The sequence below is a fragment of the Lactuca saligna genome, chromosome 6 (assembly GCF_052625555.1).
Source record: "Lactuca saligna cultivar CGN05327 chromosome 6, ASM5262555v1, whole genome shotgun sequence".
NCBI classification, from domain to species: domain Eukaryota; kingdom Viridiplantae; phylum Streptophyta; class Magnoliopsida; order Asterales; family Asteraceae; genus Lactuca; species Lactuca saligna.
Genome location: NC_136422.1, coordinates 154,909,633 through 154,915,632, shown reverse-complemented (window position 1 = coordinate 154,915,632; position 6,000 = coordinate 154,909,633).

Below are 6,000 nucleotides of genomic sequence, written 5' to 3'. Positions count from 1 at the left end.
ATGGCTGGGTTTCCTTTGATGGGTTTTATGTTTAGAGGAAACATTTCACCCTTTCGCTCTGACTTGAGAATCACTTTCTTTGTCTTTTTCTCTATGATTTCAGAACCTTCATCATCGAATGAGACTTTGAGACCTATACCTCCAACAAGCTGAGATACACTGATGAGGTTGTGTTGGAGTCCTTCCACATAAGCCACCTTCCTTATAGTGAAGTCTCCATTTGTTATCATTCCATATCCCTTTATGGTGCCGAAAGAGTTATTTCCAAACTTGACGTTGCCACCATTTGCAAGAGATCTGTAATCCCTGAGCTCTTCTTTCCTCTCTGTCATGTGACGCGAGCAGCCACTATCGATGTACCATTCTTCGTCATACTGCTCGTCACTGATAACCTGCAAAAATTAAGCAGATATAGGAACCCAAATTTTCTTGGGTCCACGTGAGCCTTTCACAGAAATAGGAGCAGAAAGAGAGATATCAACAAAAAAATGTTCTTTTTATCGAAGTTGTTTCATTTTTCTTTTTGATGGAGTAGACTTTAATCTTTGTGGGATCTAGAGGTTTTGGTTTAGACTCTGATTTAACTGAAGAAATCTTAGATTTTCCTTTCAGGTCAGTTGGAGATTTAGAATGAGATTGATATGAGGAATGATTGGAAGAGTTACGATTAGATTGAGAAGAAGAATGAGAATTAGAATGAGAGAATTTAGATTCAGATGCTTTCTTGATTTGATATTCTAGGTGACTCTTTCGGTTTTGATTATCAGTGGAACCAAACCTAGATTTTTGGTCTCTTTTGCTCTCTGAACCGAACCTGTGCTTTTGGTAGTAATCATTCTCTGAATCGAATCTATGCGTTCAGTTGTTGTTTTGCTCAGAACCGAGACTCTGCTTTCGGTTATTATTTTGCTCAGAACCGAACTTTTGCTTTCGGTTACCCTCCGTTGATCCAACAGGATTTTTTGATGGTTTCAAATTCCTGTCTTGATATGAGAAATAGTCATTTTGTGATTGCCAAAATTGTTTTCTCTCCGAAAGATTCTTCCTATATCTCTGATTCCTTTCTCGTTTTTGATTTCTCATCTGCTTTGGTTGATGATGGATGTTAGCTTTATGTTTTTGATTTTCATTGACTGATTTACTCTGAACTGATGCAGTTGCACTTGGAGATGAGACTTCTTTTGTAGGAATTTCTTTCTCTTTAGGCACTTCTTTCGTTCCACTGGTACTAGCCACGTTGAAGTCATCAGGTTTATTTAACGGTTCTGGTATGTATCTGCCTTTGCTTTTCCATGAAGTCCTTTCTGACAGACCTATCGTTTCATCAGCATTGTCAATGGGAGCTGACCAGAAGAATTCATCACAGCCATCAGCATTGTCTTCGTTCACAATAGCTGTTAGTTCAGCAGTCTGATGTTCGGTTACACCTGTGACTTTGTATACCTGATTTGGAGTGGTCCTAACCTTTTGGTATACAACTTCCTTCTCTACAAGAATCGGGGACTTTTGTTGGGACAACCGAGTGAACTCTACTGAATTTTCTGAGATGAGATTATGATGGTTCTCGGGTTTATTTTTGACAAATTCTGAGCAATCAACTGTGTCCTCTACAGAAATTTCACTCATGTTGTCGTCCTCATTAAGCTCAGATGCATTTTCAACATCAATTTTATTTTCCGAGCTTAAGTTGACGTTCAGTAAGTCAAATTTTTGTATAGTTTCGGTTCTAAGCTTCAGTTATCATTTTCATCCAAAAGATTTTTGAGCATATTCTTGTGGTCCTTGGATTTTATGAAAGATTCAATTTTGTCCAGTCCATACAAATATGTTGGACTAACATCCTCAGACGAAATAATACTCTCACAATTATAAGCATCAGCATCAATTTCATCTTCCTTAAACTCAAGAAAGGTAAAATCATGCGATGAATCTTTTGGCCTATCTCACAATCCAAGTGAAGTTGAGTAATATTAGAATATAAACGTTTAGCAATTAAACAAAAAACATTTCGCTGTTTCAACAATTTTAAATTGTCTCTCTGCAAATAAATGTTTTCGTCTTTAACTTTAACTAATTCTGACTCCTTTAACTCAATCCACATTCGCCGCTCCTCACTCTTCGACGCCACCCTGCTTAATTGATCAGTCAGGTTAGAATTGGTGACTCGAGTTTGAGTTAAGCTACTATCAAGATGAGAAATTCTTGTATTAACGTTTTTTAGTTCTTTCTCATATGAGGATGGTGGTACTTTAGATGAAACAAAAACAGATTGTACCTTCTTTATCACTTCATCGAGCTCATTGAACTGCTGGCTGAGTGGTTTGGCCGTAAAGCACATATCCTCCTGTACCTTCGGTCCAACGCTTCCTCCATCGGTGTTGTATCCCCTCATTTGAGATACGTCAGTCACCATGAAGCATTTTCCATCACTGCTTTCCTCTTTAGCCACATATGCCTTTCCATGGGTAGGCTTCCTCACTTCTTCGTCTTCTGAGTCGGTAGACCAAACTTCCGTGCTACCGAACTAGTCATCATTAACCGAACCCTGCACAATAAGAGCATTAATAGAAGGGTTAGCTGTAGACTTCTTCTTTCTTAACTCATCCAGTCTCTTCTGCAGCACGGCTTCTTCATCATTTCCATCGTCCTTTTCAGCCATCTTCTTAAGAACACAGTCCTTAGCATAGTGGTTTTTGCCACCACAGTAGAAACAGCTTACTCCGGAATTGCCATCTGCCTTCGGTTCCTTCTTGGGCTCCTCAGCCTTCGGTTCATTGTTCACTTTTTCAGAGCTGTAACTCCCCTGCTAGTTTCGGTTTTTGTTGCTGGGGAATCTCTTCTTTATGAACCTCTTGGGATTGGATACCATCATGGCATAATCCTCAGATGTGAGGTCATATTCCTCCAAATTGAGCTCTTCATCCTCCATTACAGCTTTACTTTTAGATAGGAGGGCCAACGAACCAAGACTAGAAACGACGCTCTTTTCTTGCACCACGATCTTCTCTTGGGACTTTAGAATACCCACCAGTTTCGCCAATGAATATGATTTAAACTGCTCATGGGCTTTGACTGTGGAAACCACTGCTCTCCATTCAGACCTCAGTCCATTCAAGAAAGTAACCTTCTGTTCGATAAGCTTCCTTTCAATGTCGTGTTTGATCATTTTGCTGAGAAGATGATTGAAGCGATCAAACGTCTGGGTCACCGTTTCTTCGGCCCCTTGCCTAAATTCTCCAAAATCATATAGAAGCAAGGTTTGGATGGAATGTTCAAGATCTTCGTCTGTGGAGTACAGTTCACGAAGTCTATCCCATACTTCCTTCGCCGTTGTGCATGAGCTGACCAGTCTAAATGTGTCGGACTGAAGGGCGAATCTGATCAACCTTAACGCCTTAATATTGCACTGGAATTTGACCTTTTCATCTTGTGTAATATCCTTCACATCCTTAAGCAGATCATTGTACTCTTTTTGTGTCTTAATGATTCTGGATGTTGCAGAATGAGAAAACGGTCCATTGATGATGGCTTCCCATATGAGGTAACCATTGTCCTCCGATCCAATCACGTAGTCTTCAAAATGATGCGCCCGTACTTCATAGTCATGGGTGTATAAGATTGGAATCTTTGTCATCGAACCAATGCTGTTGGAAATATTAATAGGGTTTGATTGCGTCGCGTCCATTATGATCGTAAAAACCTGTTCAAAGATCAGACTTGTAATAAAGCAGATTAGGGCAAAACAATAAATATCAAGATACGTCAATTAAGATGACGGCTCAATAAATATCGATGATTGCGGAAAAACCCTAATGAAGATCTTTTTCACAGAAAAGATGTGTATCGATTACACAGCCTCCTGCTCTGATACCAATTGATGGGATTAACAAAAACTATTAATCTATGAAGATCGATTAGATCTTGAACAAGTATATGAATATAAAACAGTAAGAACAAAATAATTAGAACAAGACAAGATTGAATCAAACGTGTCGAATGATTTTGAACAAAATCCTCAGAAGAGATCGATAAAGAACATCAACTGTAGAGGATTTTAGGGTTTACAAAATAATCAATGAGAATGACAACTCCCCTGTTTACGCATACATGCATGCATATATTTATATTACAACCCTAACAGATTTTCTAATAAATGTAAGGCTAACAAAGTTGAACACGGATTGACAGGCCCAATCCGGTTGTAAAACAAAAGGGCCCAAGACAAAACATAATTATCTTCAACACATCACGTAAAGTGGCAAACTTTACGTGAATCCAAGGAGATCTAAGCCGTTTGCACATTGGGCTAGGATTTGGGACAAGATGGCTCCATCAACCACTCACAAACAAGGACTTTCATGCACTCTAGACCTTCTCCCTTCCAGATCTGAGGTAGCAACCTCAGATCTAACCTCTAAACTCCAATACATCCAAAGATATGATCTCCAACACCCCCAAAATGATGCATCTAAGAAATAGTAACTCAAAAAAATGAGATATTACCTCAAAGGAATGCCCCAACTAAAATGAGACTCGAATCCAAACAAAGCCCCTTGCTCCAAGCCTTCAATCTCCCAAAACTCCTTCACAATTACTTCTCCAAGCTCCAATCCATTCAACAATGGTGCTTCTTCGTGATTTAGGGTTTTCTGGGGCTCAAGGGGTGATAAAGAGGCTGGGAGGGAAACATAATGATCTTTATATAAGGCTCAACCCCGAGAATTAGGGTTTTCTCCACTCAGCGCCTACTCGCCGAGTCCATTACACTGACTCGCCGAGTCGGCCATTTAACACGCGACCAAGTCGTGACTCTACTCGCCGAGTCCACACATGGACTCGCCGAGTCACTCTTTCCCAATTTACTCTTTTAGCCCTTCAACTCTACTCTTGATATTTCGGGATGTTACAATTCTCCCCCACTTAAATTAGGCTTCGCCCTCGAAGCCTACAACAACTCAACTCCAAAAATACTCCCACAACGTGCCACCTGGCCTTAATCGGACCAGGTCTCACAAGGCATACCCATCAAAACTCGAACACACTTTCCCTTTCCTTACGGTGTCCTGACCACTGTCTCGAACCGGGCACCGGATGTACCCTCTGATGACCACACACAACGATCCGAGAATTACCCATGAAGCATCACTGCCCCAAATCTCAACAATCACTCGACCCACAAGGGTTAGAAGACATGAACCATCGGATCCCCGATCTGAATCCCTCTCTATCCAATCCGTGACGACGGAAAGACCCACTCTTAAATCATAGAGCAACTCCCATGAGTCCTCTTCTTGCAATCACACACCCATGCCGCACCAACCTTCACACTCTCGGGTTAGGAAAACCCGTCACATTGATGACATCTCTAACATCCCCAGGAGAAACCACCACTACGCACACAACCCTTGATCAGAATCAAGCTGGGAGTCCCAGACTCCATCCCTGCATCCATCCTGAGACTCTTGGCTCTACACCCGCGGAATCCTTCCGCGTCCTCAGCAGACATCCCATCATGATAACATTCCATACCACTGTCATAGACATAGTGTTCGACCACCATACTCCAAGTCATCCATTCTCACTACAACTTCCACTTCCGCGAATCAACACTTTCCCCAGCAAATGACGGTCCAACACTTCCTCCCATACAACAGCACAAAGGGTGGCATACCAATGCACTAATGATGGCTGTTGAATGGGATAACTCAACCAAGGATAAATACGTTCCGCAACTCCCTCCGAAATCTAATACACATGCCCGAAGCATGTCTTTGAGCGTCTGAATCGTTCGCTCCCTCTCAAGTGTCCTCAGACATCATCATGATAAGCTCTAGCTCATATCATATCCCTCTTCGAGACTGGGCACCAGGTCAGCTTTTGACTCCACAGCTGAGCCTCCAAAGGTCACCTAAATCATGATCCAAGCATCCCACTAACTTCCTCCCTGTGACCACTATCCCGGCCCCGTGACACACAAGTCACGAAATTCTCTTTTCCTTA